Below are 22,073 nucleotides of genomic sequence, written 5' to 3'. Positions count from 1 at the left end.
TCCCTTTACTATGTGCCCTCAGAGGTTTCATTTGCCAAGTCCTCTCACCTTCCTGAGGCTGGACAGGAGAATTGTGGGTCACTGAGAGTTGTGGGTCACTGAAAGAAAAGCCCATCCAGGGCTGGAAGGGTGAATCCAAACAGCCTCTAGAAAGTTCAGGATAGGAAGCACTGTACAGAGATAGCCCAGGGATTTAGAAGTTGGGAAATTTAGGTTCTATTTTGAGCTATGCCTTGAGCGCGTTGCTCTCTTTATAAAAATTGCCAGATGTGAGAAGAAAGACTGCTTACTTTGTGGAGTGCCTGAAGAATTCTAATCAGAGAATGATTAAGGCTAAGAAGGAAATTCAGCTAATGGTTCTCTTAAAACATAAAACAAATACACACAGTGGGCTGAAAAGCTCTTTACCCTTCCCAGCTAATTTTTATTGTCTGCCTGTCAACGGAGCTATATCTCACCTTTGAGGCAAAACCAGCATTTTGCTGTATGGAAAGGTATGACTTTGACTTTGGAAAGGTACAGGAAGTCCACAGAGCTGGAAGGCCCATGCATGGGATACATGGTTCAGAGTCTCAGAACCCAATTCTCAATTCCTCTCTAATAAACGTGCCAAGGAACCAACATACCTGTCTTTAGCATAAAGTTTAGGAAGGTGAAGCCTTCCATCTCCACAGGTGATTGATTCTGCATTGAGACAGTGGGTGCCTGGGAAGTGCTGACTGAGGGCAAGCTGAAATACCCAGCCCCACACCTCCATTGATCCCTGTCCCATCCAAGGTCAAGTCATACAGCAACCCTAGCTACCTTACCCCACAGGCAATCCTCCTAACTCATAAAGGCAGCTGTATTGTCCTCCTCAATGTTCTCTTCTCCAGTTCAAACGTGCCCTGATGTAACTGGCCACTCCTCATACCACGGGCCTTTGAGGCAGTTCACCCCACTGGGCCACTTCATCACAATGGGCTTCAGGTTGTCAATGTCTCCCTTAAAACGTGGCACCCATAACTGATACATCATCATTCAAAGCCAGTCTGGTCCGTGTGGACTATAGTCTGTATGGCCTTGACCATTCTGGGTATTTTGCTATATTACTACAAGGCCTTTTTGGGGCACCTGTGTGGCTCAGTCAGTTAAGCATCTGTCTTTGGCCTTGGGTCATGATCCAGGGTCCTGGGTTAGAGCCCTGCATAGGGCTCCCTGCTCTCTTTCCCTCTCCTTCTCCCTCTCCCTCTCCGCCTGGCTCATGCTCGCTTGCTCTCTCTCTCTCTCTCTTTCTCTCTTTCTCTCAAATAAATAAATAAAATCTTTTTTAAAAATACAAGGCTTTTTTTTTCTTTTTAGCAAAAATCATATTGTGCTTATTGTTAAAATCTCTCCTTCTGTCCTATAGCTCCTGTCTTACATTTATGTAATTGGATTTTGGTACTTAAGCACTCTTTACATTTATCTTCTTTACAATTTCTTCTTGTTAGAGTTGGCTCATGGTCGCAACAGATCCAAAATTCTTCTTGGCAGAAGGAAATAAGCTAAGTGATTCCTAGTCTGTGTCAAGTGCACCGCTCTGAAGGCTTCCACATTGCTCCGATGTATTTCCTCCACACAAGAGCCCTGTGAGGGAGTGAGTCCCCTTCTAACATTATGGATGAAGGAAAGGCTGAAAGGCTGAGTGAACTCCTGATGGTCGTGTCCCTTGTACAGGGTACAACAGAGATTCAAACCTAAGTGATCTAACTGGTTATGGATTGCACTATTTGCTGTACTATTTCTTAGAATTCTTTGGATTCTGCTCCTGCCATTGGACATGGTGGCTCTCTCTTCATCCAGCATAAATTAGAAAGGGTCATCAATGTCCTCAATCAACTCATTATTTTAAAAATAATTGCACATAACTAGAATAAGGACAATGCCAGTAGCGTGTGGGCACCACTGACTCTTGGCACTGACTCTTCTTAATCAAGCCACCTATCCAAAGTCTCGGCTGCACCTGCCTGTTCAACACATTCACAAGGACATCATGGATCCGTTTATTTAAGGCATGCAGTGTTTCTACTATGTGCCAGGATCTGTGTCAGGCTTGGGCATACAAAGATGAACAGACATGGACATCATGACCCCTTTGTCAGAGGCCGAGACAGGTCTGGTTGAATTCACTCACAGTAATGGCTTCCTCTTCTAATGAAGGGAAAATGTCACAGTGACACTTCATTTGCCTGCCTGGGGGAAGGAGGTTAGTATTGAGCCCAGCAAAATGAGGAAAGCAAAGAGCACACAGAACAGTATCACCAAGTAAAGATCCCACTGCCCTGGGAAACACAGGCCCCAGCTTATGACTAGCAACTTCACCTAATTTGCGGGAATTTCCAGTTTCAAGAAAACAGGCCCAACGTTTTCATTCAGCTGGCCATGTGGCAAATAGTTCCCTTTCCTTGTAACCATTAGCCTACAACAAATACACTTTCCAAAATCATGCATATACAGGATTCATTCCACAGACAGCCCGTGAAAACCTATGAAAGTAGAATCTGAGAAATAACCACGGAAAAATCATTCCATTTATTGAGCAAGTACTATGTGCTTACTTGGCACGGTATCGTGCACTTTTATTTAATTCCGTTCCTACAGTAACCCTGCTGGGAATGTAATCGTTAAACTCTGTGTTTAAATTTTGAAAAACACTTTTCTCCAGCTGAAAAAACAGAGCCTTGGAGAGATGGAATAATGTGCTGATAGGCTCGAGTTATCAGACCTAGGGCCGTCTGACTCCAAAAGCAGTTTTCTTTCTATTTTCCACATGGAGATAAAGTGAACCCTTGCTTTTTTGTCTAATAGTTCTGTATTCCAGCAAGGAAGCACCTTAAACATCAGGAGGAAAAAAGAGGAGCCAAGTTGGTGTGGTATCTGAGGCAGTCACCTTATTATCATAATTTCTTCCTGCCTCGGTGTCTCAAAGGATCGAACGTCATTACTAGGACCCATCTACATTCCTTGAAAATGACTGTTTGGGGGTATAGGGGGACTTACAGAAGCAGAAGTTTAGGGTAATCTCCACTACCAGTTCGATGATACTTAAATTAATTAGAAAATAAGGTCTTTAGATCCTAATTAGGACAGAAGGCTCCTCCCGACCATAACACAAACTTGCCAGCCTCTACTTCTGTGTAGTAGCTTACCAGCCTTAGGCTCTAGACACCTAAGAGTTGTGGAGCTGTCACTGTGGCCTCTGTGCCCACCTGTGCTACTTTCCTCCACGTTCCCCACACTGAGAACTGCCAACCTTTTCATGTCTCTCAAGGGACGAACCCCCATCTAGCACACCCTCGCTACAAGAAAATGAGCTCACTACATACATGAAGTAACCAAGGCCACCCAATGCAAGCTTCCTCCCTTTCTCTCCTCTTCATATCATAAACTATTTATTCTCAACCATGTTGTCAATGCAACCTCTCTGTGTGTCCCGTTGATTTCTATGCTTCTTCACTTTATTGATTTTTCCACGCATCTGCCTTCCACCACCACCCCTCAACTTCTAATCCCCTCACTTTTTTTTTTTTAAAGATTTTATTTATTTATTTATTTGACAGAGAGAGATCACAAGTAGGCAGAGAGGCAGGCAGAGAGAGAGGAAGAGAAGCAGGCCCCCTGCTGAGCAGAGAGCCCGATGCGGGACTCCATCCCAGGACCCTGAGATCATGACCCGAGCCGAAGGCAGCGCTCAACCCACTGAGCCACCCAGACGCCCCTAATCCCCTCACTTTTACCAGATCTTTTTTCTTTGCCTGCAAATATGCTTGAGTATACCCTTTCCTTAACAAAACAAAAAACAAAACAAAATCCTTTCTTAGACCCTCCTATCCTTCAAGAGCTAGCATCCTCCCTCTATTTTCACAACTTGAAAGGAGAGTCCACTTCCAGACCCCCTGACTCTGTCCTTCCCCTCTTGCAATCTGACTCTGCCCTTGTCACTCCACTGAGACACAACAGACCTAAAGGTCACCAATGACTTCCTCATGGCCGAATGCAACGGTATTTTCTCCTTTTTGCCCTTCGAACTCTCTGGAGATCTCAGCTCTGTTGATCACACCTTTCTTTTTCATTAGTATTTACTTAGTGACTACCTTATGCCAACCAAAGAGCCACACCACAGGCTCAGGCTTAGAATGTTCTTTCAAGAATCTGTGTTCCTGTTGCCCCTCTTAGCCCTCTGACATCTTCCTGATGCTCCCTAACTCTTATCACTTCTAAATACACTTTTCCAAGATCTATCCTCAGCCCTCTTCACTTCTCTGTATGCCTCAGTCACAGTCTCTCAACTTCAGCTCTTACCTCTGAGGCCGATTCTAAATCTCTTCCTATGTGGGCTTTTCAGTTCTCCATTTCAAATGCCTGAGGAAAGTCTCTCAAACTCTTTATGCTCATATACTGAACTCCTACTTTTTCATAAACCTACTCCTCTTTGATGTCTTTAATGGTTTTTGGCATTTTAATAGAGTCTGCCTCCAAACCTTAGCCACATCCCGGAATGATCTCTCCCGTTTCCTTGCTCATCGCTGTGAATGGCCAAAATCTGCAGATCCACCCTACCAGACAATTTCTCAAACTTCTCCCTTCATTTCCATTTCTATTACCCTAATGTAGGAACTCATGAACTTTCACTTAGTGTTTCCCAACCTTTAGCCCTTCCCCTAAGACCTTCAAGGTTTGAGCAATATGGGGAGATCAAATGCACTATACCGTTTAGTATTTTTAACTTAATAGACCCACTTTTCTCCCCCCTCAGATTCATCCACGGCAATAGTCTATGGAATTCAAGGTTCGATATGCAAATTATGTTATTCTAATACATATTTAACTATGTTATTACTAAAGTCTGAATATTACTTAAATGTATTTTACATACCACAAATCACACGCCCTCCATTCTTTGGAAAACATCTGTTTTGGTTATACAAAAGCCTTACAAACAGCATTTCCATGCTAGCCTTTCTGCATTTCGCTCCATTTGATTTAATTCTTCTAAACTAACTGCTCAGAATTACAACCATACCCTATGAGTTTCTTGCATTAAAAACTCAGTCTCCATTCAGTCGGTCTAAAATCCTTAACCAGTGATGTCTCCAGTCTGAATGGACCTGCCTTCCCAACATCATTTCCTGTTGCTGGAGGAAGCCTTTTCTCCAGCTTTAGGGAACCAATCCCTGCTAATCACTGCTGGCCCCCCCCCCCACATTCCCTGCGGGGTCCCTGATGCCCCAGCTCCCCACCCCCACCCCATTGCCAGCCTTCAAAGTCCTCTCTCCCCCTCCCCCCCATCTGCAGCCTCCTCGACACATCCACTAATTCCCTCAGCTGGGAGTAATCTTTCCTTCCTCCGACCCCCACACTTTGCTTTTGACACTTTTACCAATACTTTTACCATTCCACATTTCTCTTCTGACACTCTCCACTTGTGACTTTTAATTTTTGTTATATATCCCCACTTTATTTTTCCTACATGTGTTTAAATTCCTTGAGGGCAGGCACACTTCCTCCCATAACTTAGTGAAGGACTTGCCCAAAGGCGGGGGGGGGGGGCAAATATGGGTTGAATAAATGAATAGCTGAGTCAGGTAACATTCTGGTGTGAGCGAATGTTGATTAAAGTAGTTTTCTCATCAGGGAGAATTTTTTCAGCGATTCGCCTGTATGTTGGTGATGGCAGGGATAAGCGAAGCCTGACCAAGTATCTTCCGATTCACAGCTTAGTCTCCCTTTGCCTACGTTTACTTTCATTTAAACAAGGCAGATGAAAGAGATGTAAGAAGTATTGTCACAGAGCTGTAGAAGTTGTTGTCTTGGTGACAACTGAAGTTCTGATTAAATTTGTTTTTAACGGACATAATTCTGAGAAAAGAGTACTAAATGGAGGATTTTTTTTTTTAAGTGTATTGGGTTGTTTTTTTTTCAAAGTCTTGCTTCCAGGCCCTAACTAATATGAAAACTGAATGAAACCAGATCTCCTAGAGGGCTCACTCTCCTCCGGAACAGATACTTCCTTGAATGGCTGACCACAGCTGGAGGAGAGCCTGGAGCTCCCTGGAGTCTGGTTTGACAACCCCAGAGTCCTCAGAGTAAACCAAGCTGCTGAGTACTAAGTAGAACAGCAAGGCCATTTGATTATTCTGCCCCCTCACCAGAGACCCACCCTCCGGCCTCAAGTGAATGCTGTGTGTTCCTGTTTCCCTGGGCCAGAGACTCTGTGATGCTCCAGAAAGTACTTGTCAGAGAGCTGAAAGTGTTGCGTTCATCAGAACCCTTGCTTTTGCTCAGATGTAATCCTAGTGATGCTTTCAGGGTGAACACACACACACACACACACACACACACACACAACAGTTTATGCTACATTTTCTTAGAATTGCTAATAATTTTAGGTTTCATCATATTTTTTTTTCCTTTTAAGTTAATGAAAGGCAGGCAGGCAGATGTAAGATACAGGCAAGAATATGTCACCTAGAGACAAGAACAACATCTCGTGTTGAACTCCATAAGATACCTGGCTCTAGTTAACAGGTATATTTGCCACTAACATCAACATACCTTTTCATGTATAAGAAGTGGTTGAGACTTTTGAAGCCCCTCTTCTCTGCAGAGATTGTTCCCCAGGATAAAGTGTAAAGGAACAATTCTCAAATGGGCCTTTGGGCCTCCAGAACTACTACATAACTTTAATTGTTGGTCATGCCTAGTAGTTTCTACCTACCACTCCAAAGATAAAGCTAGAGAAAAATACTCATAAGCAAATATACAAAGTCTCTACCTGTCTCTACCCAAAAGAAATGACTATTTATACCAATGCTTTAGAATGACTAAAGGCTCTCTGTTCAGAGAGTACGTGAACACCATCACTCTCAGCTAATAAGGGCTGCCATCTTGAACATACTCTCATGACCGGAATTCTAGCAATGAGTTTCAGCTGTGATATTCAAGTGCAAAACTTAGTCTGAGCAGGTTAGGGCCATTGTTGCTCTAAGCATTATCAGACAATTCTACAGGAAAATGAAAATAATCTGCTATGATGTAAGGAAACTTTCTAGATTCAGAGAATAATAAAGCTGGCAATGGCTTCAATGGTTGATTCCCGTGGACATGTCGGCATGTCCCAGGTGTCCCACATGCTTCCGTTGAGCTGTTTGCTCTTTACACATGTCCACACCTCTGCCTCGAGGCCTGTCACTAGCACCCTTGACACCACAGACAGAATACCCATGGAGATTCAAGAACAAGACCCAGACTCAGTCAGAGAAAGCCCAGCAAGGTCCCTTGCATGTCACCAAAGTGGGCTCTGGTAGGCCTTTAGGGACAGCAGCCAACAAAACCTTCTATGGCAGACATACACCAGTTCAAGATTATGAGGCAGAGTAAAGCCATGTTGCAGCCTCTGGCTGATTTTATTTGTGTTCTCAAAAATCCCAAGAAAGGAATATGTAAAAATCATGTGGAAATGCCTTACGTCAAAAGGTCTTTTTATTTGCCTTTTCAACATCACTGTCACATAAGCACGCAGTTAAAGAAGTCACTGTTAATTAACATAAGTCCGCACTGTGATTTTATCCAGCCAGCCCTGGGTAAAGGGGCTTAAGTTCTAAATGAAACATCAAGTTGATGTCAAAAGTCAAAGGACATTTTTAGGAGAAATAATAAAATGCTATAACATGAGTGGAGAAAAGTGAACTGTGGGACTTCGGCAGGGACTCTGTGGGTGGGACTGAGAAAACAAAAGGACAAACCAGGACTCCAAGGCTTGGTGTCCTCTGCGGAGCCCGCAGACTCCTGGCGTGATGGCGAGAAAACATATTCCCCCTCTAGGGACTGGCGTGACATGATGTCCTTCTTGCTGACTCTCCATGGTTCCAGGCATCATTTACTAACTGATTTGTGGCATTCTGCAAACCAGCTCCATAGGTCCCTGACCTACGATGACCTAACTTTTGAAAATGAGTTCCTAACGCTAATTTGATCCCTGTAGGGGAGGGATTTCAAAGTCTTGACAACTTATTTCTATGTATATAAGTGAACGAATCTATTATATGTCTCTCAAAGAAATGGGGGGTTCTATAAAGCACTTAGAGATCCTCTGGGAGGTAAACAGCTGCATTATTGCTATTGTTATACAATTACTTATAATCTCCCTCCCTTGTTTTGAATATTTCTTCATATGAATTTTTAAATAAAAAAGTCTTGCCTGTTCCTAATACGTATTTTATTCTCTACGTTCTTATTTTGACCACTGATGTTTTCCATTTAATTTTTTCAAACACAACTTTTGATAGTGATTCAGCATCACTGCTGATGTTCATACCAAACAACTCAATCATGTCACAACAATTTTGACAGGAATAAAGATACCTATAAATAATTTTCAAATTAAGCCATGGCTTGGCAGTCTCTCTTATTCTCAAGGACAGGAAAATACCTGGTCACTGTAACCATATAAAAGAATTTCACTTTATGCAAATGGATATAATTTCTATGTCTAGAGAAATTTGAGATGCTTATTTAACACCTTTCTGGGGTATAACCCTATATCTTCTCCAACACAGCCTGATCTGTGGTTTATAAACTATGCCGCTAACTTTCATTGTTTGCAAATCTACCTTAAATCACCCCTGCATTACTCACCTTGTTGCCTTTCTCTTTCATGGATCTCCATCATGGATCTCTGATAGTAAATTGCCTCTCTTGTTCACTCAAGCTAGTGTCAATGAGATTTCACTTTCCTCAAAAATTCTCCCTCTCACAACTGACGTAAGCTCACTAGAGACACAAGCTGTTAATTGTTGACCAGAGAAAAACTGACATCTACTTCCTCATGGATAAGCCAAGGACCTCAGATTGCAAAATCCCTGAATAACAGTAAAATCAAACTCCTGCTGGCTAGAACGTTCCCAAAGCCATTTCCCTGTAGTGTAGTTGAATACATGTACTCCTTCATGTACTGTTTCCAGACCACACCATTTTTTGGAAGGAACATTTTTTTTTTTTTTAAAGGAAGAGGTTGGAGATTGCTAGGTATATATATGAAAGACGAAAATTCTGAATCTTCAAATGGAAACTGAGGCTTCAGGACTCTCTTGTCTCCTGTATGAAATGAGAGTAATAACATCATTTAAGTCTGAGGGCAAGAAATGGAATCTCTCTTGAGAATCCTTTTAACTTGAAGGATGGGTCGATTTGTCTAAGGGCAATCCTATTTCCTTGCCCGTGTGACTAGATTCTTGCCAACATGGAAAATAAAACAAAAACAAAGTTTGTTAGAGACTTCTAGTGAGCCTGGAGATCCCCAAGAAGCCACTTTCAGCCAGATATCTGAGAGGGGCAGCCCTACAGCTCCGGCAGCCATCTTACCACTAAGAAACCCAGTCTGAGGGTGGAGCCAAGACATGGACGTAGATGAGAGAACAAAAGACACTTTGGGTCTCTGAAGACATCACTGTACCTTGACTCCATTTCCCTTAAAGTTCCCTATACCACATACCTTGGAACTTTCTCGTTATCATTTAAGAAACAGTTTGTAAAGTGGTTTTCTGTTGCTAGAAGACAAAAACATTCTAACAAATACAGCTTCCCAGCATCTCTTGGTGAATACACCCTTGGAAACCACTGATTTAGAAAATCCCTTGTTCTTCATTCCAGTTCCTTAAAATTTCAATTTATTAAAAAAGAAATCTAAGATTAATGTCCATAAACCTCACTGTGTTAAGAAAGATGCAAGAGGTATTTTTGATAAATATCCCTGATGTTCCATCAGCACGTTAACACCCAGCACAATGTTGTCTCCAAGACACCTACACACACCTAGAAAACTACGTCTCATTACATAGCAAATCTCAATGATTTTACAACGTAACTTTCTCCACTTCATGTAAGAAGCATATGGGTCCACTGAAACATCCGCTATTGATAACTATATCTTTTATAAAATGATAAACCGAATACAGAGAATTAAACACTAGAAAGGTATTCATCTACATGTGACCACTGTCCTAAAGATAGTAAGTCAATTTATTTATTTATTTAAGATTTTATTTATTGACTTGAGAGAGAGAGCAGGAGAAAAGAGAGGAGAGGGAAAAGCAGAACCCTGCTGAGCAGGGAACCCAATGGGGGGCTCAAACCCAGGACGTTGGGATCATGACCCATGTCGAAGGCAGGTGCTTAACCGACTGAGCCACCCAGGCACCCCGATAGCAAGTCATTTAAAGAATGCTTACAGTAAGAGCATTTCAATTTTTCCCCTGAATTACTTTTTGGTTTTATCACTAACTGTGTAGAAATTATACATATATATAAAATGTGTGTGTGTATATATAAAGACATTCTCTATATGTAATGCATATATATTTTTTACATAATCTCTAAACCAATGAATTTTGGTTTCACATTTTTTACTATTTTATAAATTAGTAATAAGATCAATCCAAGGTAAATCCAATAAACAAAATATTTTTCAAATATTACTACCCATTTCCCACAGGCAGAAGTTCTGTATCACCTCTCAAGTTTGACAATGACCTTTGACCCATTTACATGGGTTTGTAAATGTGTGCAGGTGAGTAAAAGCCAGTAAGATAAAACACAAAATGAAATATGTAATTTGAATTCCTTCTCAAAAGAGTCACTTTTCTTCCAGAAAATTTATTCATTTAAGTCTACTTACTTCTATAATAAGTCACCTCCTCAATTTGCCTGTAATATTTTAAGTACATGAAAAGTTGAGTGGGATCTTTAGATAAAGACTTCCACTCACTTTAATATACTGTCAAGAATGATTTTTAAATATTTCAAAAAGTTTTTAACTGCTAAAAGGCAAAAGTTTGCCATTTGCTAGAAAATTATCAAAACTATTTTAGCTTATTTGGAGCAGGCATTAAAGTTATTGATTTTGGGGGGGGAGGAAGCTAAAGTATTTTTAAGTGAAGCATCACGTAAGTGCTAGAACGCATTATAGAAAAAAACATAAGAAATGACATTCTGTGCTGCGCACACAGGTATACAGGAGAATTTTTCAGGCTGTAAAATAAAGCAGAAATGGAACCCTACCTCTTAAATTATTACTTTTTTTCCTATTGATTGGATTCCTTAAGATAACCCATGGAAGCAGAACACCTGTAACCATAAAAATTAATTGAATATAAAATGTCAACTCAAGCATAAACCCCACATAAATTTGGCCTCACCTTCACATTAATAAACTGAGAGTTCAGGTTTGTTTTGTTTTGAGTTGAAAATATTTATTTCATCAACAAACAATTCCAGAGTGCAAACATTTGTCCTGTTCAGCTGAAGCCAATGTTTATTTTAGCACTGCTAGGATACCTAAGTGTTGTGTAAATGGGAAAATACTGGCTGGAGAAACATTTACACAAAGGCTGGGTCTATTATGACAATGAAAAGGTTTTAAAATATATCCTTTGGGGTGGGTTTATGGCAGTGAAGGATTATGCTTTAATTATCATAAAGACATGCATTTGGGGAAAAAAAGTATTCTAGAAAGTTGCTTCCTAATTATTTTGATATTTCACAAAATTATCTTAGGGAAACTCAAAGATTTCTTCTTCTCTTTCGCCTGCTATTGACAAGGGTCTGGAGATGGAAAATGAGGGTTGGAAAAATATTGATTTGGCTATAAAAATATAGGTGTACAATCACAATGTACGTGAACATAGACATACATACAGAGTGGGGGATGGGTATTAAAGAGGGCACCTGTTGTGATGAGCACTGGGTGTTTTATGTAAGTGATGACTCACTGAATTCTACTCCAGAAACCAATATTACACTGTAAGTTAACTAAGTAAGATTAAATAATAAATAAATACATTTAAAAAAAAAAAAAAAGACCTACCAACAATGGAAGCAAGGGAGATGTGCAGACTGCATCTAGCAGGTCCTAACCCCTGTAGCTCATGGCCTAGAAAATCCTGGAAAGCACTGTTTTCAGTGAATCTCCATAGCTTTTTAAGATTAGTTGTTAAAAAAGGACTAAAAAAAGTTTCTCATTAAATGGGGAATTTATGGTTGACCTAGCTTTATCTCTTGTTCCTTTTAAACGCATACTCACATCTCTACTTTCCTCTCAAAAAACATCTAATTTGAGATATTAATTGCATTCAAAATGATTTAGGGAACACAGGATAAGTTTGGTCTGAGTCTGCAAATGCCATCGTTCTTACCATGGCTCCTTCTCCTCTGCCTACCTCTCTGTATTTGGCTTTAGGTTTAGTCAGTTCCACAAATGAGAGAAAACAATAGTCTTTTGTTCCTTGTGAAGGCTATGGGGAAACAGATTTATTGGGCTGAAATGGATCTGGAATGTCATCTAGTCTACAGACCTTTCTCCAGATGAAAATATATCTAAACAGATCTACTTGTGCAAATTATATCTCTATATGTGTATTTGCAGGTTGGAGTATGTGTTGTGTCACGCAGATAGATATAATTAAGTCTAGAGGCATAACATTTCTTTTTAAACAAATAATACATTATTTGCTTCAGGGGTACAGGTCTGTGAATCATCAGTCTTTCACAATTCACAGCACTCACCATGGCACATGCCCTCCCCAATGTCCATCACCCAAAGTAGTTAGCATTCATGTCTACCCATAATTCAGTCATGCAAAGCTCATGCATTTACAAGTCTGTCACCTTCAACAATGACCAATTTTAGATGCAGCAGAATTGTATCAGAGTTGCTTGGATATAAGTCCATGATACTTAAAATTTTCCAGGATAGTTCAACTATCCATGAGACATTCCAAATAGAAAAAAAAGAAAATTCTCTATTAAAATATAAATTTATGTAAACACAGAGTTCAAAAGAATTTGTTTTCTTGGTTCATGAAAGTGTTTGTTACCGATAACATGGCGGATATTAAAAAGAGATATATGGGGCGCCTGGGTGGTTCAGTTGGTTAAGACACTGCCTTTGGCTTGGATCATGACCCTGGAGTCCTAGGATTGAGTCCCATATCGGGCTTTCCCTGCTCTGCGGGGAGCCTGCTTCTCCCTCTCCCTCTGCCTGCCAACTCCACCTGCTTATGCTCTCTCTCACTCTCTCTTTTGCTCTCTGTCAAATAAATAAATAAAATCTTAATAAATAAAGAAATAAATAAAGATAGATTTTGGAAAAAAAAAAAAAGGAAGAAGAAGAGACATGTGCATTTTCCATAACTGTATTCGACTTAAATTCTGTGAGCAATATGGACGAGGAATAGGTGTACAGTGCAGGACCTATCAGTGGTTTTACAGTCTATAGGTCCTATGTGAATAAAGATGGTTGTGGTTTGATTCACTGCCATGAATTTATGAATACCAGGTTTTACCTTAGGCTATTGGTTACAAGACTGTTTAGCAGTTTTTATTCAAGGCGGATGAATACTCCTGACAAGAGGGCTCTACTCACTGATGCAGTTTTGTGGCATCTACACAATTAACTGTCCTCCATTGCACATCAGTGGCATGTTAAGTTTTCCCTAACAACCTCATACGGATGCATATAACCTCATCACAATATATGAAGCATGTCCAATAAAAGGAACATTGATGGGTACTTTGGCTCAATATAGCAGGAAGATTTTATGGATGCCAGACCCAAAAAGGTAGAATTTGGTCATTAAAACCTCTCCCTCTTCCTCAGTCCTTTCCCCCACGGTATGGCCATCTTAGAAACCGTAGATGACTAAGAAAGATGTGAATGGACCAATGCCCAATTTGTTTGCAAAGACAGCAGGCTTATAATTTTTCTCACTAAGTGAACCACGGAATCTAATCATACATCCTCTTTGTAGGCCAGTTACAAAGTACCCCACAGGTGAAGTGTGCCCATGGCAATGCCCGGCGAAGTGCACTGAGAAAATGCTATAAACCTTGACTTAGTTTGTATGGGTCTGACCTTACCATAATCTGATTGTATGTGCACACGCAGGCACGCACGGGTGGGTATCTGGATGCTATCCTACATACGTCGATGTTACCAGTACGCCACAGAGGTACCATCATGGGACCCTTTTTGCCGGTATGCTAACCAAAATTGCCCTCCTGTACCCTAATTCAATTATATCAAATTGTTTGTCAGAATACATTCAAGTAATTTATGTATAAATCCCATATGGACTCGCAGACTACTGATTACATTTTCAGATGGACAGAAGAGGGGTGAGAATGCTCTTTCTTCAACCCAACTTTAAGGAGCACTTCTGGGGTACCTCTCAGTAGACATTACACTGCATGCACTTCTCTTCTCATCCATCTCTAAATGTGTATTCCTATCTCAGACACCCTAAAAATCTGGCAGTATTTGGTTTTCTAAAAGGCATGAAATTATGCAAGCAGGAAAAAAGAGAAAGATGTGTTCTGGAGGAGGAAGACAGACAAGAGGACATAGGTCAGAATGTTGATGATTCTTCATGAGAGCACCATGAAGTAGGGGGAAGGGGGAAGAAAACTGGTCTGGAAGATTTCATGGAGTCCAGAGGAGTCCTTCCAAGCAGAATGCCAGGTGGCAATTTCCAGCAAAGCTCAGCCAGAACGTGAGAATAAGGCCTGAAGAAATAGGGTGATAGGATCTTGCTTCCGAGGAACAAAGATGAGCAGAAAAAAGGGAAGGGACAAAGACAGGTTTTACAAGAAACTCAACTTGATGAGTGCAGAGCTTTGGAAATGGAATAAAAAAATCACAAAACGACCACTCCTTACAACAACTTAACACATTAGGAGAGAGATGAGTCTCTCCATTTTACAGATGAGGAAACTGGTGCTCAAAGAGGTTAAGTGATGCCCATTTGACCTGGTAAGTACTGGGTTTCTTCACCGGACTAAGCCAGGACTGAGACTCCTGACTTACTCCCCTTTTGGTATAAATAAACATGTTACCTTACAGTAGACCTATAATAGGAGAGACAACGTACCCTAAGTCTCCCTTTAATGGATACTTTTAGGAGGGAGGACAAGGGAAAGGACCCAGAGAAAACAATTTTCCAGACACCAAGTGTAAAGTAAAACTCCTTTTAAATTCTCTGCATGGTGGTAGTAGAAAGTTACCAACCGGAGAACACCAGGAAGCCCATCTGAAGGTGCCTTGGGTCCATTTTGTCACATCGCTTCAAAAACTACTGTGATCTGCTTCAAAGAACTTTTTAAACCACACGGCTTTGATATATGTGTAGTGTAGACCCAGTTACAAGAGACAAAACCACAAGACCTTTATCTGCACTTCAAAGTCAGCAAAAAAACATAAGTGTAGGTAATCTCCAAAATTGCCAACCTAATTCTCAAATCCCAAGCACTTCAAATCCTAAGTGTGGATGCAGCTCTCTATCTGAGAAACGAGGAAAAGATAATGACGGGAAGGGGAGGGAGGCGGGGGTGATATAATACCAAGATGATTTAGCCACAAATGGAAAGATGAGTTCTCTCTGAAAAAGGAAAAACGAGTGATAATTCAGTATGAAGCTTCGCTTAAAGGATGAGACGGAACATTCGAGAACATCTAAAAATAGGAGATAAAAAGGTACATATATTGTTTGGGTGTCCTCCATCATTATTCTGAACCTAATGCATCTCCATTTGAACTCAGTTTTGGAATTTTAATCATTTAGACGCAAGAGATTTCAGTGGCTGATGACCCCTCTTAAGCATGCTTCCTGAACTACCCTATTGGAAGCCCTCTAAAGTTTGGAAACAGAAAGCCCAGCTGCAGAGCACAGGTTCCTTCAAGTTCTAACCCTACCTGTCACCAGGTAACACTCAATGCCCAACAGGAGAGGGCCTTAAGGGGGCACTCCTCAATGCCTTGGATGGGAACAGATCACCCCCGTAGGCCTACTGAGGTCTCAGGTCCCCAAGGGTTTTGCTTTCCGATATCACACATTTTAACTACAGAACTGAACAGACTGGGGTCATAGGAAATGCAACTGTTATAAACTCTGATTCTTTGCAATCACGAAACTACCTAACATGCAAACTTCAGGGAAATAAATTCTTTTCAAGAACGAGAATTTCACTTGCAGCCTGGCCCCACATGGGACGTGGACACAAGCCCACACTAATGTGAGTGGCTACCATCAACCGTTAGTGAGACGCCATGCCGTGAGATGCATATAAGGTAAGTGTCAGCTTCCCAACACCAAAAGAAAAGCCACGTATCGCGGGGCTACCAAGATGAAGTAACGTGCAGCCCCAGAGGGCACAGATTTCTGCTTTATGTAAATTAGAGCCTGTCACGGCATGCATGATTCACTGCTCAGGGTGTACTCTCCTGTGACGAATGAGTCCCGCTTAATTTGGCAGTGATTATGCGGGTTGCTGGCCCTCTAAACCCCTTTGAACTTGTAATTGCTGCTGGTTTAAATAATGAACATTAAGGGGAGTTGGATTCATAAAACTGTGGATAATTACATTTTTTTCTTTTCCCCCCCTTTGTTTTGATGCAAGACTATATTCACACACATGCGCGCACGTGCGCACACACATACACACACACACGCGCACGCACGCGCGCGCGCGCACACACACACACACACACACACTCTTCTAAGGCCACTGATCACTGTATCATGCCAGGCTGTGATCGAAAGAAACTGCAATCTCGTTCAAGGGTTGGTCAGGGAGGGCAGATTTGAGGTGGGGGACGCAGAGGCCATAGCAGGGGGAGCATCTGTGAGCTGTGCGAGAGGGAGATCAGCAAGGCCTGGATGCTGTAGGAAAGAAGGAGCAATGGCACTTATGAATATTCATAGCTAGTCACATCTGTAGCCGGCTCGCTTTCTACCTTTCCCCCCCTGTGCAGTGCAACATAGAACACTCGTGCAAACAAAAGGAGGGGATTCTGGGGCTTCATCAAGCTCTAGATCTGCTCATGGTGGTGAAGTTTCTTTCTCTATGCTTTTTAAATTCTGCAGATGGATTTAAATGCCTAACAGTCAATAACAGGAGACGCATATCCCTTTTTCCTTCTATTTGAGAAAGCAAGGCACCCCAGCTCTGCAGTCATGAGTTGGAAGACATCACACAGTTTCACGACATAGAGATGACGGAGACAATCCTTCGTGCCCCTTCTTTTCCCTACAGTTGGTTCGATCCCCAGGATCCTTCGATCCAGCAAAAGACAAATTCTGATTTCGTTTGAGAAAAATGAAATGGTACCAATGGGGGACAGAAACCAAAGTTGGTCAAGTCAGCCAGCTACTATCCTCCCTGCAACAACAAAGAATGAATAATAAATTTAGCAGCCTCGTGTTCAGTTCCCAAACGCTGCTGAGATTTACAGCGTCGCTGCTCCCATGGCAAACTAAGCGGCTCACAGAAAGCTATCTGTTTTTCATTTCCCTCTGTTTTCTCTAGTTTTTGTTCTTTTTTCTATTTGCAGTTTTTCTTTTTTATCTTTCTTTTTTTTTCTTTCTTTTTTTTTTTTTTACTCTGCATTTTCTTTTTCCTGGTGTGAGTCGAATATCAAAGGCCACTGCTGTTGGTAAGCTTCCAGCTTGCAAAAGCCACTCAATGGGATGTTATTAGAACCTACGTCACAACACAACGTGGTAGACAGTGATTAATAGCAACTGTATCAATGGTAGCAACTTAAAAAAAAAAAAAAAAAAAAGATGCCTCTCCAGCTGCTGAAAAAGGGGTCAGTGAAGTAAAAATAAGAAACGTCTGCAAGAACCCAGGGCCCATAAATATTCTTGGAGAGTACAGTACACTGGGATTGTGTTTGACAGAAGGAAAAAGAAATTCCTACCATGCATATAATAAGAACTTTTACCTTTAAGTCACTTATACTTAAAACAGCTACACATTAATTTAAAATGAAGTCTGTGTACAACTTTGGAATCATTTTATTGATGTAATGGTGTCCCCCAAAATAACTAGCAGATGGATTTCCACCCCCTCAATGAAACACTGAAACAAATTGCAGAATTGTCAAAATTTTATCGTGAAGGCACACACTCTATAAAAAGGTTGATTTTAAATGAATTGTAAATTTGCTTCATTGCACAATATTTTTCTAAAATTATAACCGGAAAGTATTCTCTGTTTAATTTTTTAGCATATCCTTTCACAAAACACATCTGCTGTGAAGTATTTCTAATTTGTGCTAACTGCTTTTTAACAAACACACAGTTGTCACCATGCCATCTAATGTTATTGGGGCAAAAAAGTACATTCTCCTTCGCTCTCTTTATAATAAAATCTTGAGCTGTTTCCAATAGGGCAAACCAATAGAAAATAATACAATTACCTGAACTCCAGATGCAAGTGACATATAGGAGGATTAAAGACACGAGGAAAAATGGAAATGCAGTCAAACCAAATGCACTTCCATCCAATACAGGGGCTGAAGGTGGCTGAAACAGGGGAAAGATAAACATGTACAGAGAGCTTGCCAGATTGTGTCTAATTATTAGGAAGATAATAAGCAGATGAAAAGAAAAATACCACTAACTAGGGTATGTCGTAAGGTTGGCCAACCACAGAAAGGACGGATGACAGCATGTACTCTAGGCTTTGAAGAGGGAAGATGGAAATCACCGAATTCCCACCCAGTCTTATTTGCCATCCCCATTTATCTCTCTCTCATATCCCTCTTACGGATTTGCGGTTAGTTCTTTCAGGGATAAATAGGAATCTATAGAATAGGATTAGAATAGGATTCTATGGTGTTTAAGACAAAGGTGAGCTAATGACACTAAGAATTTTGAAATTATTTCACTTTCAGAATAATTACGAAAATTTTAAAATGCATGCCCCCCTTAAAGGGCAAATGCAATGATGAGTGCTAACTTTCCCCAGTACTTAATACAGACAAGGATGCAAATGCTTCGCCCTGGCATTATCTCCACTCTGCACTGTGATAACCCAGGAAAGAGGCATGATTATTATCATTCCCATTTGACAAAAGAAGAAACTGAGGCTATGAAAAGGTTGATTAAATTGCCAAAGGCAACTTAGCTAATAAGAGACACGCTTTCAATCACTGTATGACCACGGAGTACTTTTTGTGTATTTATAATTTTAAAAATCACACACAAAATATATTGCATAGTCACCTTCATGAAATCAGAAAGCAATGAAAACCAAAGACTACACCTAGCGTGTATCTAAATGGTAAGACAAATTAAGGAATGGAGAAGGAAATCTGAAATACTGTTGCCTCACTTCTAATGACCAAGAGGATTCTCGGTAAGGACTATCCCAAACATCACCCAGCAGCAGACTAGGTCAGACGCTCACAGTCCCATATTATATCAACTGCAGCTTCAGGCTGATGGGACCATGCCCCGAGCACCCACAGCTATAATCCACATTATGGTGTGAGGGGTAGGGCAGGAAGGGGAAGACTAATTATTTGGTACCAACCTCATTCAAGGCTGTTTTACACATTTTACTTCATCTGGTCCCCCTCCCCCACCAACAATCCCATCCATTTTATGGATGAAGACTGAGCCATGTTAAAGAACTTGCCCAAAGACACAGTGCTAAATAAGTGGCCTCTTGGGAGTTAAACCAAAGCTTTTCCCACAAGACTTGTGTGTGTTTCTAAGACTCTGTGCCTCCCTATTTCACCCCTGTGCACAGATGAGCATGAAGATGCAGGTCCTTCAGCAAGTCATTGTCAAACTTCGGTGGTTCTTCTTTTGTGTCCCCTGCCCTCCCTCTCATATATCTCGCCCAGACTGTGTCAGTGGAGTAAGCACTGTATCTCCAGTGCCCAAATGACAATTTTCTTAAAAAAAAAAAAAAAAGAAAAAGAAATAAAGATTTTATTCACTTGTCAGAGAGAGAGAGCACAAGTGCACAAGCAGAGGGAGAGGCAGGCAGAGGGAGAAGCAGACTCCCTGCTCAACAGGGAGCCTGATGTAGGACTTGATCCCAGGACCCCGAGATCATGACTTGAGTAGAAGGCAGACGCTTAAGCAACTGAGCCACCCAGGCATCTCTCAAATGACAATTTTAAATGAGCATTCAGTAGTAGCATTTCATGACAGAAGCATCACTGTACCACTTATTCAATTAAATTGTACAGCATCCAGGAATGTAAAGGACCCTCTTGAGGACACATGGGGATAAACTGAGTGCTCTGAAGGGAAGACAAAAATCTCAAGTTCAAGCATGTGCCTTTGGCGCTCCTGAGGGTGGGGGAGTGTAGAAGGGCAGGGGTCGGGGGGACGGTGTCGGTGGGGAGATAGCTGCACGGGCTGAAGGGCACTGCCCAATCCCAGGTCCCGTCTAGGTATATATACCACCAGCTTCATCCAAGGGCTCAGTGTGGATTTCAGATATAATCCAAACAGAAGTGACAAAACCCAAAACCACAGGAGCAAACACTGGCTTTCAAGTGCTGTGGGAACAGAGACATTTGTTTAAGTAACCACTGTTTTAAAATTGCATACATAGTAACACCAAAATAAACAGCTTGCGATGCTGTTTATTTTAAGATACACAATAGTAATGTAAAGTGTGGCATGCCCCAGATCCGGGGAGCCCGAACATAATTCATAGTTGTAGAGAGCCCTAGGAGGACTCCACTACATGCCGTGACTGTCTACTTCCTGATTAGATAACAGTGAAGGTCAGAACGCATTGCTTTTTGTGCGGCAAAGAGCAAACAAGCCACCACAAAGCCCCTGCTCCTCCTGCTCGCTGTGAATTATGAATCGAGTCCTGTGGAGAGCAGGGTTTGCCAAGTCTCCTCTACAAAGCGTGTATTAATCACAGGTCCTGAGGAAGGGTCAAGAGCGCCGCCTGACAGAACAGGGAATGAGCCTGTCTGCCGACCACTGTCCTGTAGTCCTTCCCCTCCCGGATTAAAACACCGGGGAAGGAATAGGAAGAAAAAAAAAAAAAGTCTTGAAAATACACAAGCTGGTTGGGGCGCCGAAACATATGTAAAACTGAACTCTAACGAAAAACAGCTAGATCAAACAAACCTTAAGCACGATCAAAATAAGAACTCTATTTGCGGTTTCTTTTGGCCAGCTGAGTTGTCATCACCAGGCCTTCTCTGCTCCTCCATCCAGGTGCTTTGGGGAAACATTTTAGGGAGCTGTGTTTTGGTTTCTGCTACTGCCGTCTTCCACAGTGTCCGAGAGAGCTTTCTGAGCAAAGGGCTGCAGGCCCACTGGCATGGCCACTGGCATTCTGTTCTTCTTGTTTTGTCTGGCCACATCCTAAGTTAACTCGCCTCTTTGCCCTCATCCTTACCTGCTGTGTCACGGAACAAAATTAACCTGGATCTTTCCACAAACAGAACTTCCATAGCCTTGACTTTTTGAAACTTGAGTTTGTCCTTAAAGGTTTCCCTAAAAACTCTTTGCTTTCGATTGAACTGTGTCCCTGCAAAATTTGTAGGTTGACGCCCTCAACTTCATTGTGATGACATTTTGAAGATAGAGCTTTTAGGGAGTAATTAAGGTGAAATGAGGTCATAGGGGTGAGGTCCTAACTTCACAGGATTGGTGGACTTACAAGAGGGGGAGGAGAGAGAGATCTGCCTGACACACACACACCTACACCCACGCACACACAGACTCTCTCTTCCTCTCTCCCTCCCTCTCTCTCTCTCTCTCTCTCTCCAAAGAAATGCTATGTCAGGACACAGTAAGAAGATCTCTCTACCTGCTGCAACCCAAGGAGAAAGTGCTCACCAGACACTGATGCTACCAGCACCTTGATCTTGGACTTTCTAGCCTCCAGTACTAGAAGTAAAGAAATTTCTGCTGTTTAAGCACCTACCCCCGAGTCTGTAGTATTTGTTAAGGCCTGAACTAAGACTCTACCACTGAAGTTACCCATTTTTTTCCTCCTCACCAGTCCCTCTGGTGTCTAGGAAGAGAGGCCAGATTTTTCTCTGTTGCCTTCTCTCTCACTTCCTGCTCCCAGCCCCTGATCTAAACCCTCCCCGCACCACTTTTCTCGTCAAGTCCATGGCATTTGCAGTCATTCCTCTCCATCACTGTTGCCAAAAGAATGTTGACCTCTATGCCACCTCCATTTTACCGAATGGCTTCTGTATAAGCTGGAAGGTTCCTCTCCCCCCA

At 41.6% G+C, this 22,073-nt stretch overlaps 1 protein-coding gene across 8 annotated transcripts in view; it reads right to left on the bottom strand.

The window, feature by feature from the left end:
• MEIS2 (Meis homeobox 2) overlaps positions 1–22,073 on the bottom strand; it is a 209,234-nt gene that overhangs the window by 108,056 nt on the left and 79,105 nt on the right. The window lies entirely within an intron of this gene.

Source organism: Neovison vison, chromosome 13 (genome assembly GCF_020171115.1).
Source record: "Neovison vison isolate M4711 chromosome 13, ASM_NN_V1, whole genome shotgun sequence".
In the NCBI taxonomy this organism is placed as follows: Eukaryota; Metazoa; Chordata; class Mammalia; order Carnivora; family Mustelidae; genus Neogale; species Neogale vison.
This window is presented reverse-complemented; position numbering and strand designations above follow the sequence as displayed.